Consider the following 11757-nt stretch of genomic DNA (forward strand, 5'->3'; position numbering starts at 1 on the left):
ATACATTTCTGACATTCAAAAACAAAACAAAAACAAATCAGCGACCAATATTGCCACCTTTCTTTGCAAGGACACTCAAAAGCCTGCCATCCATGGATTCTGTCAGTGTTATGATCTGTTCACCATCAACATTGCGTGCAGCAGCAACCACAGCCTCCCAGACACGGTTCAGAGAGGTGTACTGTTTTCCCTCCTTGTAAATCTCACATTTGATGATGGACCACAGGTTCTCAATGGGGTTCAGATCAGGTGAACAAGGAGGCCATGTCATTAGTTTTTCTTCTTCTATACCCTTTCTTGCCAGCCACGCTGTGGAGTACTTGGATGCGTGTGATGGAGCATTGTCCTGCATGAAAATCATGTTTTTTCTTGAAGCATGCAGACTTCTTCCTGTACCACTGCTTGAAGAAGGTGTCTTCCAGAAACTGGCAGTAGGACTGGGAGTTGAGCTTGACTCCATCCTCAACCCGAAAAGGCCCCACAAGCTCATCTTTGATGATACCAGCCCAAACCAGTACTCCACCTCCACCTTGCTGGCGTCTGAGTCGGACTGGAGCTCTCTGCCCTTTACCAATCCAGCCACGGGCCCATCCATCTGGCCCATCAAGACTCACTCTCGTTTCATCAGTCCATAAAACCTTAGAAAAATCAGTCTTGAGATATTTCTTGGCCCAGTCTTGACGTTTCAGCTTGTGTGTCTTGTTCAGTGGTGGTCGTCTTTCAGCCTTTCTTACCTTGGCCATGTCTCTGAGTATTGCACACCTTGTGCTTTTGGGCACTCCAGTGATGTTGCAGCTCTGAAATATTGCCAAACTGGTGGAAAGTGGCATCTTGGCAGCTGCACGCTTGACTTTTCTCACTTCATGGGCAGTTATTTTGTGCCTTGGTTTGTCCACACGCTTCTTGCGACCCTGTTGACTATTTTGAATGAAACGCTTGATTGTTCGATGATCACGCTTCAGAAGCTTTGCAGTTTTAAGACTGCTGCATCCCTCTGCAAGATATCTCACTATTTTTGACTTTTCTGAGCCTGTCAAGTCCTTCTTTTGACCCATTTTGCCAAAGGAAAGGAAGTTGCCTAATAATTTATGCACACCTGATATAGGGTGTTGATCAAATCAAATCAAATCAACTTTATTTATATAGCACTTTTCATACAAAAAATGCAACTCAAAGTGCTTTACAGATTAAAATGGCCCCATATATCCCACATTCCCATCCCAGCCCCCCTCCCCAAGTATAAAACAATTAAAAATTACAGTTCCCCTCCCGCACCCAACTTCCAAAGTGGACATACAATCACCCGCACACTCGTCCATGCACACACACACACACGCACACACACACACACACACACTCGTGAACACCAGAGGAAACAATAGGCTGAGTTCAGATGGGTCAGGTAATGAACGACACATCATCAGCGGAGCCATCTGCCCTGGCAGCAACAGATCCACGGCAGCAGCCAAGACACCGGCCTATGACGCCCAGTGGCGTAGGGCAGAAACCCCCACCACTGCCCGGGCACTACCCGGGGAGCGCCCCGGCCACTGCCGCCCCTGACCACCGGCCCCAAGGCAGAGGGCTCCGCAGAGGAAACACTGGAGGATTTAAGATATATAACATATAAAATAATAAAAGCTAATAATGATAAAAAGTGATTGTAAAGATAGTAAAAGAAAACATAATCATGTAAAAACACTAAGATGTAGATAAAATGATAAAAATAATAAAAGATATAAATATGTATTTATAGATAAATAGTGATCAGTTAAAAGCTAAGCTAAAAAGGTGGGTCTTGAGCCTATTCTTAAAAGCCTGGATGTTCCCTTCGGACCTGAGGTCCTCCGGCAGCCCGTTCCAAAGGCGAGGGCCGTAATACTTGAAGGACGCCTCGCCGTGGGTGTGAGTCTTAACTTTAGGGATAACTAGGAGACGGCTGCCAGAGGAGCGCAGAGACCGCGAGGGTTTATATAGTAAAAGCATTTCTGAAAGATAAGAAGGCCCAAGACCATTAAGACACTTAAAAACCATTAAAAGAACCTTAAAATCAATCCTGAAACATACGGGGAGCCAGTGCAGTGATTTTAAAACCGGAGTGATGTCATTAGACCACACCCCTTCTCATTACAGAGATGCACATCATCTAATATGCTTAACTGGTAGTAGGCTTTCGAGCCTATACAGCTTGGAGTAAGACAACATGCATGAAGAGGATGATGTGGACTAAATACTCATTTGCCTAATAATTCTGCACTCCCTGTACTTGCTACCGATTTGCTAACTTTCTGTAATACAGGTGCTGGCCAGTAAATTAGAATATCATCAAAAGGTTGAAAATATTTCAGTAATTCCATTCAAAACGTGAAACTTGTACATTATATTCATGCAATGCACACAGACCAATGTATTTCCAATGTTCATTACATTTAAATTTGATATTCATAAGTGACAACTAATGAAAACTCCAAATTTGGTATCTCAAAAAATTAGAATATTCTGAAAAGGCTGAATATAGAAGACACCTGCTGCCACTCTAATCAGCTGATTTACTCAAAACACCTGCAAAGGCCTTTAAAAGGTCCCTCAGTCTTGTTTTGAAGGCACCACAATCATGGGGAAGACTTCTGACTTAACAGCTGTCCAAAAGACAATCATTGACACCTTGCACAAGGAGGGCAAGACACAAAAGGTGATTGTTAAAGAAGCTGGCTGTTCGCAGAGCTCTGTGTCCAAGCACATTAACAGACAGGCGAAGGGACGGAAAAAATGTGGTAGAAAAAAGTGTACAAGCTCTAGGGATAACCGCACCCTGCAGAGAATTGTGACGACAAACCCATTCAAAAATGTGGGGGAGATCCACAAAGAGTGGACTGCAGCTGGAGTCAGCGCTTCAAGAACCACCACGAGGAGACTCATGAAAGACATGGGATTCAGGTGTCGCATTCCGTGTGTCAAGCCACTCTTGAACATGAAACAGCGCAAGAAGCGTCTCGCCTGGGCCAAGGACAAAAAGGACTGGACTGATGCTGAGTGGTCCAAAGTTATGTTTTCTGATGAAAGCAAGTTCTGCATTTCCTTTGGAAATCAAGGACCCAGAGTCTGGAGGAAGAGCGGAGAAGCACAGAATCCACGTTGCATGAGGTCCAGTGTAAAGTTTCCACCGTCAGTGATGGTGTGGGGTGCCATGTCATCTGCCGGTGTTGGCCCACTCTGTTTCCTGAGGTCCAGGGTCAATGCAGCCGTCTACCAGGAAGTTTTAGAGCACTTCATGCTTCCTGCTGCTGACCAACTTTATGGGGATGCAGACTTCACCTTTCAACAGGACTTGGCACCTGCACACAGTGCCAAAACCACCAGCACCTGGTTCAAGGACCATGGTATCCCTGTCCTTGATTGGCCAGCAAACTCGCCTGACCTTAACCCCATAGAAAATCTATGGGGTATTGTGAAGCGGAGGATGCAATACGCTAGACCCAACAATGCAGAGGAGCTGAAGACGACTATCAGAGCAACCTGGGCTCTCATAACACCTGAGCAGTGCCACAGACTGATCGAGTCCATGCCACGCCGCATTACTGCAGTTATTGAGGCAAAAGGAGCCCCGACTAAGTATTGAGTGCTATACATGCACATTCTTTTCATGTTCATTCTTTTCAGTTGGCCAACATTAGAGAAACAAACATTTTTTCATTGGCCTTTAGAATATTCTAATTTTCTGAGATACCAGATTTGATGTTTTCATTGGTTGTCACCTATAAATATCAAAATTAAACGTAATAAACATCGGAAATACATTGGTCTGTGTGCATTGCATGAATATAATGTACAAGTTTCACGTTTTGAATGGAATTACTGAAATATTTTCAACCTTTTGATGATATTCTAATTTACTGGCCAGCACCTGTATTTTGATATTTAAGTTGAAAACATGAACTGCTGTAACGCAAATTTCAAATGTTCTAGATGAGCACTTGTTTCTAATTAACTAATCATTATTTCTGTGATTAGTCAGCTTTTTTTCTTTTCAATAACACTTGAAAATTTAAAATGATCTTACTGAAAAAATGGTTTAACAGTGTTGCACATGTGTAATAATCTGCACTGGTTTGGACAGTTATGGCATTCTTCAAACTATAATAATAAAATAAAGTGAAAAGATATTTACAATTGATTACTTAAAGACCCTACTATTTACATTTTATGCATCAACACTAAATGGCTGTTTACTAAGGCATACAGTACAAATTCACTATAGTGCCTGTACACAGGTAGTTTGCTTGTAAATGTACATATTTCTGTTCTATATGATCAAGACCTTTATTAAATGCACATGCGTCAGGATTAAGGACGGGAAAACGCGGAGCTCTGACAATGTGTTAAAATTGTGGTGTTTTATCTGGAAAAAGCGACTTTAAGGTTGGTGGATCTGAAAGATAAGACTGTTGGCAGTGTCAAGCCCTCGAAAAAAACGATACTGCCGCGCCAGCAAAAAGAAAATTACGAAGTGGAAGTGTCTCAACAGGTGGGGCAAAGTGACATGGCAGGTGTGCAAGAAAGCAAGGAGCTGTCAGAACTGATACGATCGATAATAAGGGAGGAGATGAGTGTGGTGGTTGAAAAACTTAATACCATCACGAATGATATTTCAACTTGTGTAAGAAGACTGGGCGAAGTGGATGGAACCTTGTCTGACATGGATACCCGCATAATAAAGTTGGAAGCGGAGTGCGGAACACTGGAGAGGAAAAATGCAGAGCTGATGGGGAAAGTTGAGCGGCTTGAAATGGATGGCCGTAAAAACAATCTCCGTGTTTTTGGATTACCAGATGAGGTGGAAAAAGGCAAGCCAACAGCTTATATGAATGAACTATTTAAAGATTTATTTCAAGGAAAGCTGGCGTCTGAGCCTGAAGTGGAATGGGCGCACCGGATTGGACAAGAGAAGAAAGCGGGTGGAAGAGGGATGGTTGTGCACCTGCAAAAGTTGTCAATGAAGGAGAAGATTATAGAAGTGATGAAATAGGAACGTGTCTTACAAGTACGAGGAATGAAGTTAAAGATTTTTCCGGATCTGACAAGGGAGATGGCAAAGAAACGGGCCGGTTTCTGGGAGATCAGAGCTAAACTGAAGAGCGTAGGAGTGAGACACGGTAGGTCTTTCCAGCTACGCTGATCCTAACTTTTAAAGGAGGGACAAAAAAATTTCAGGAATGAAGTGAGGCTGAGATGTAGCCTAGTGAACTAGACCAAATTCTTGCTTTGCAAAGAATGGTCTAGGCATGCTCCATTGGAACCTCAGCAGCTCCTACCAGGACTCTGGCTAGCCAATCACAGCTCTCTAGAGGGGTTTCAAACACATAAAGAGCTGTGATTGGTCCATAATGGTGGGCCAATCATAGTGCTCTATCTGCTTAGTGAACAAATCACAGAGCTTTATCGCTTTGTGGGCCAATCAGGGCACTCTATATGCCTGGTGGGTGGGATGATGCAACAGAGTGAAACAAGAGTATGTCACATTCATTGTCCAATGGAATGTGGAGATCATTTGAAAGACAACGGTAGAACCCGCCCCACAACCGAGAGCCGTCAATGGAGCATGGCCAGACTAAATAATACATTTATTTAGTCTGGCTTGCCAGGCTAGCTGAGATGTACTATAAAACTGTGATTGAGCCTGGACTTAAGAAATAATGACAATTGATATCAATTAAATAAGAGCTAAAAGGCGTGAAGATGACGTTTCAAGACTTGGACTGAGAGCACTATTGTAGATCTCGCTATGGTTAATTTTGTTTGAACCCACATGATTTATTTTTGAAAGATGATGTCATGAGCTGGCAGAACGAAGCAGAAATGTATTTTCATTACAATGTTAAAGATTTGTGTGTGTGTGTGTGTGTGTGTGGTGTTGGGATAAAGGCTATAATGGAAGCTCAGTGAGAAATCATAAATAGAAGAAGTTCTAAACGAATCTTCAATGGCTGATAAAATGTTGCAAAAAGGAGGGTTTAAATGAGCTCATTTGAATGTGTGCAGTTTAAGGAATAAAATAGATGATGTTCAAGATATTGTAGAAAAGTATAATTTACAGGTAATGGCAATAACAGAAACACATTTGGATTTGACAATAAATAGTTCTTTATTAGACATACATGGGTACAGTCTTTTTAGATTGGGTAGAACTTTACATGGAGGTGGTGTCGCTTGTTATATTCAAAATCATATTCCTGTTAAGGTAAGAACAGAGTTCACAATTACAGGTGTGGAAGCACTCTGGTTACAGTTACAATTTCCTCATTTGAAATCTGTTTTAGTTGGATGTTGCTACAGACCACCGGATGCGGCTATAATGGATCTCCATCAAATAGGTGAAATGTTAGTGGTTTGTGACACAGGAAATGAGATCTACCTATTAGGGGACTTAAACATAGATTGGAAATCAAGAAATTGCTCATTAAAGAGCAAATTAATCTCATTTGCTAATATTTTTAATTTGTCACAAGTTGTAAAAGATTTCACAAGAGTGCAGGTTAAAAATAATGGTGTCTGTGTCACACAGTGGAATGTGTGTTTTTCTGTTGCTTTAAATTCTTTTATTAATTGTTGGAATTTCTTAACAGTTTTGTGTTATTGCATGATTTTGTCGTGTGTTGTTGGTTTTATGTGCCTGTTTAGTTTATATTGTTTTTGCCACTGTTGACATGACAGTCACCTGAAGAGGTGGGCGTGACTGGGAGAGCGCACCAGGTGCGCATAGTTAGCGGGCTGATAAAGGGACGAAGCTGCAGAACTGCAGGAGGACAGAGGAAAAAGAGACCAAAGAAACCCGAAGGCAGAGGGACTGGACTAATAGGTGGACGTAGCACGGAACGCGTTGGATCGCAGGTAGACCGGTTCATCCCTGGCGTGCAGCGACAACGAGTGGGAGCAACGCCTTTGAATGACAGCAGGGCAGAGGTTGGACCTCTGCCTGCATCCATGAGTAAACGGCTTCCTCTGTTGTATGCTGGGTGACGCGCCGTATGGGCCGATCCTACGAGAAAGAGATTGCACTGCGCCAGTACAGACTAAAGTTCTGCCCCAGTGTTCTGTCCTTGTCAGGGAGGAGCGGCGAGAGCCCCCGGGAGAGCACGCCTGAGACGGTGCTTGCTGAGAGCGGGACCAGAGACTGCTGGAGTCGGATGCTGAAGCCGGGACGCCGCCTTTCCCATCCTGTTCGTGACGTTGTGGATCTGGGAGGGGCCCAACTATCTTTTGGGATCTTTTTGAAGAACGTTTTAAACTGTTTTTATCAAGGGCGTCAGTTTGTTTCCAGAATTGCTGGGGACAATATAACCATACACTTGAGTGGGGTTTAAAAATTGCTGGGGACAATAAAGTAGGCTAGCACAGGGGTCGGCGGCTCTGGAGCCGCATGCGGCTCTTCCATCCATCTGATGCGGCTCTGTGTTTGTAAAATAATGAATGGATATTTAAATAAAATGCTTTATATTTTACTGCATTAATTTTACATCTGTATGCCAATTCTAAATGTAAAGATTGTCTGCGTAAACCTGAACAGGTCCAACCCGGTCTTACTGTGAGACCGGGTTGACGCGTCACGCTTGTGCGTAATCATAGGCGCTTTATGAGCTGAAGAGGATGTGAGATTCTGGGATTCTCCTCAGACGGCTCCTGGATGTGTCGCCACATTGGAGACGGGAACAAGCACTATTCAGCCAAAGTTTCATAATCAGGGAACATTTTCTAAGTGACAAGTCTCTCTGAGAGACCGGGTTTGGAAAACACTCGCTTCAGTGGGAGGAACCTTCCCACATACGCTCTGGTTCTCTGGGTGGCTCTGGGGTTAATCAAGTTTAATTGTTTCTCTTTGCAACAATCTTCACAAGAAGGCAAAACAGTTAAACGGCAGGTTACATATATTTCCATTTGACTCTTTATTTTGACAGATGAACTCAAGGATGTTGCTTGGTTTGAAAGAATTACCCCGACGCACACTGATGCACATGGATGAGCTGACATTTTAATCGTTAACGCACATCGCGGAGGTAAAAGATTCCCATCAGAACATCAGAGCTTTATACTGGACACTGTGTTCAGCGTGGCTCGGAGCGCCCACGGTGGACAGTGAGCTGAAGATCTGAGGGGTTTGCAGCGCAGCGCAGAACCATGGTGCATGCGATAAGATTTCCTCCCACTGAAACAGTCTGGAAACCCGGTCTCTCTGAGGGATGTGTCACTTGGAAAAATGTTCTTTTTATAAAATTATGAAACTGGCTGAACAGCGCTTGTTCCCGTCTCTAATATGGAGACGCATGAGAGACATTTGATCACGCACAAAGTTTATTTGGAGCAGAAGCAGTTGGGCCACGCAGGTGAAACGTTCCTAGCCTACATGAAGGGAAACTGTTTAATTGTAACATTAATACGTTACTGGACACACTGGTCTGGTTGGTTAGACCAGTGTTTGAAGTGGAAAACACACACACACACACACACACAAATTAAAATATATGCTGATAGCATGGACTAGAAGACAGGTGATGGTTTACGTATTTAAATGATGATCAGGCTGCTGTAAAATGTAATCTCCATCCACATCCAGACAGAATCATCCTCTATTCTGTCTCTATTTGCTCTGCTCTTGTCTGGGCTGATCAGCTGATGGTGCGCCTAACTAGCGGCTGATGCACATTTTACGCATTTGGAGAGGTGGGCTGGATGCTTTGCGTTTACTGGGATATGGTCCACTTAACGCACGGGTGTAGACTACATATTAATGACAAATGAATGAAAATTAAATTGTGAGTTTTTACTTCATATTTTATAAATAAAAAGGACGGGGGAACACATGACGTCTTTTTAAACAAAATTTTCTAGCGCGACCTGCCTGCTTCACTTAAGTCACTGCTTATTCAGGTCCGTCCAGAATTACTGTGGGAAATGGGTAATAATGGCTCTTTAATGGGAACAGGTTGCCGACCACTGGTAAAAGATCTGAGCTGGTAAAACAAAAATCCTCATCAGCAGGCGTTTTTGAAAGTGGGGGGGACACAGCTGCCAATCACAAATTTTGCCGGGGACATGTCTCCGGCGTCCCCGGTTAAAATGACGCCTATGGTTTTTATGGACTCAAACTTTTAGTTGTATATTTTTAGACGGGCTTTTGTTTAGTTAATAAAAGAGGTTGCAGGCAAACTTCTGCTCTCTGGTGTCTCTGTCCCTCTGGTTTTGCACCCTCGCTCCCCACCTGTGTCGTTGTGAACCCCTGTGTGACGCTGGAGCTCTGCCGCTCCGGCGTTGCCTAGGTTACATAATTTGGCGTTGTTGGCAGGATACAGGTTTGGGAGCAGGGTTGTGTGCCTAGGGGCGGAGACAAGAATGATGATGCCTGTGTATCCGGGTGCCCCCTTGGGTACCAAAGTACAGGGGTCCGGATGCAGATGTTTCATATGGGGATTGGAAGGAGCAACTGCAGGGGTTGTTAAATGCTCAAGAGATGGAGGAACCCAGGAAGATAGAAATCTTAATTGGGGCTCTGAGTGGTGAGCCAAAACGTCAAGTTGCTGTGTTGGAAGAAGCAGGCAGAAACAGAGTTAAGAAAATTTTTGAGTATTTGGATTCTCTGTATGGTGACAATACTCCTGTGGCAGTGTTAAGGTCACAGTTTTTCAGTTGTGTACAGAAACCAAATGAGTCAGTGAAAGCATTTGCCTTAAGATTAAGGGAGCTATATTGCAGGCTACAGCGGCGCAGCCCTGACCACGCACCTGCTGAGGAGAGCTTGCAGGACCAGATGCTGTTGGGTTTGTGTGAAGGCCCACTGTCACAGACTCTGTGAGCTTATGTGCGGCACCACCCTGAAGATGACTTTGCAACTGTCCATCGGGAGGCTTTACTGTTAGAAGAGGAACAGCTGGGATGCCAAGGACTGCAAACTACTTGCTTCACAGTGGGTGAGTCCGTAAGGAATAAACCATCGTGTGAACCAGACTGGAAGGAGAAGTTTAAAAAAGAAATTCTGGACGATGTGAAGAGTCAAATGAGAGAAATCGTAAGAGATGTTTTTGATGAGATTAAACCTCTCCTGCCGCAGCAAAGTCAGACAAGTCCAGTTCCTAATAAACCCAAGATTTAAGCCGAAGCGCTCTGGTTACACCAATAGCTGGACACGGGATGGGGAGCCCATATGTCATCGCTGTAAGCAAGCTGGACATATTGCCCGGTTTTGCCAAACCACTCTGGACAAACCACCGCCGTTAAACTAAGTAGCCCTGCTACTGAGGCCCAGGTGGTGGGGACAATGTGTATATCCAGTAAACAAAGGGCCACCACATCTTTCACTGGACAGTGTCCCCTCACAGAATTGTGCATGGGAGGAGTTAAGATGACTGCACTGTTGGATACAGGCTCTCAGGTCACATTGGTGCAACAACAGGTGATGGACACTCATTTTCCAGAAGTGAATAAAACTGACACACCCTTAGTATTTGCCTTAAAAGCAGCCAATGGGCTCAAAATACCATATACTGGTTATGCCGTTATGGATTTCGAAGTGGAAGGTGTTAAAATACCAGGAAAAGGGATTGTAATTGTGAAAAATGATTGCTCCACACACCCTGTCATTGTGGGGATGAATGTGATTAGTGCATGTTGGGATGTTGTCTTCACCAAAGGCAAGTCTGCTTCTCTTCCCCAGACATTCCAAGCTCACAGAGCCTGGAAGGATGCTTTTGCTATCTGCCGAGAGACTGTTGCTACTCGAACTGATGGATTTCTGGGTTATGTCTGGCCTGCCAGCCGCAGAGGAGTTCGGGTGCCCCCAAATTGTGAAGTTACAGTCTGGGGCCGAGCACGCGGAGGCAGGGGCGGAGCACAACGTTTGGTGTTGGTGGACACTCTACCTGGGGATAAACCCTGGGGAATAGCCAGAACTCTAGCTGTAGTTAAAGAAGGAAGACTTCCTATCAGACTTTGTAACCCCCACCCGCATGAAGTCATTATAGGTCGCTACCAGAAGCTGGGTCAGCTGTACCAGGTGGAGGATTCTGATGTACAGAGGGACAATGACCTTAGTCTGACGATGGGATCTGATGGCGTGGGTGTGGTGGAGGCAGCTGGACCAGAGGAGCCTGCAATCCCTGATGAGGAGGTGAGCCAATTAACCAATTGTATGGATTTGACCCCACAGCAGAAGGCAGAGCTGCAGGCCCTGCTTCAGAGATGGCGGAAAGTGTTTGCTGTGGATGAGGAGGACTATGGAAAAACAGATCTGGTTCGTCACCAGATCCACACAGGTGACACACCACCTATTAAACAGAAGTATCGTCCATTACCACCACTGATGTACAAGGAGATTAAGACACTACTCACCGATATGTTGGATAAGGGGGTCATTCGGGAGAGTAGTAGTCCCTGGGCAGCCCCGATTGTGTTGGTGAGGAAGAAGGATGGTAGCTGGCGGTTCTGTGTTGATTATAGAAAACTTAATGCAGTAACTCACAAAGATGCCTTCCCATTGCCACAAATTGAGGAGACCCTGACATGTTTGACCAGAGCAGAGTGGTTTTCGACATTGGATCTTGCCAGCGGATACTGGCAAGTAGAAATGGCCCCTTGGGATCGTGAGAAAACTGCTTTTACCACCCCTCTGGGTTTGTTTGAGTTCGATCGCATGCCTTTCGGGCTTTGTAACGCCCCCGCCACGTTCCATCGGTTGCAGCGGTGTTTAAACAGCCACCTGTCCAATCCAAT

The sequence above is a fragment of the Nothobranchius furzeri genome, chromosome 5 (assembly GCF_043380555.1).
Source record: "Nothobranchius furzeri strain GRZ-AD chromosome 5, NfurGRZ-RIMD1, whole genome shotgun sequence".
NCBI classification, from domain to species: domain Eukaryota; kingdom Metazoa; phylum Chordata; class Actinopteri; order Cyprinodontiformes; family Nothobranchiidae; genus Nothobranchius; species Nothobranchius furzeri.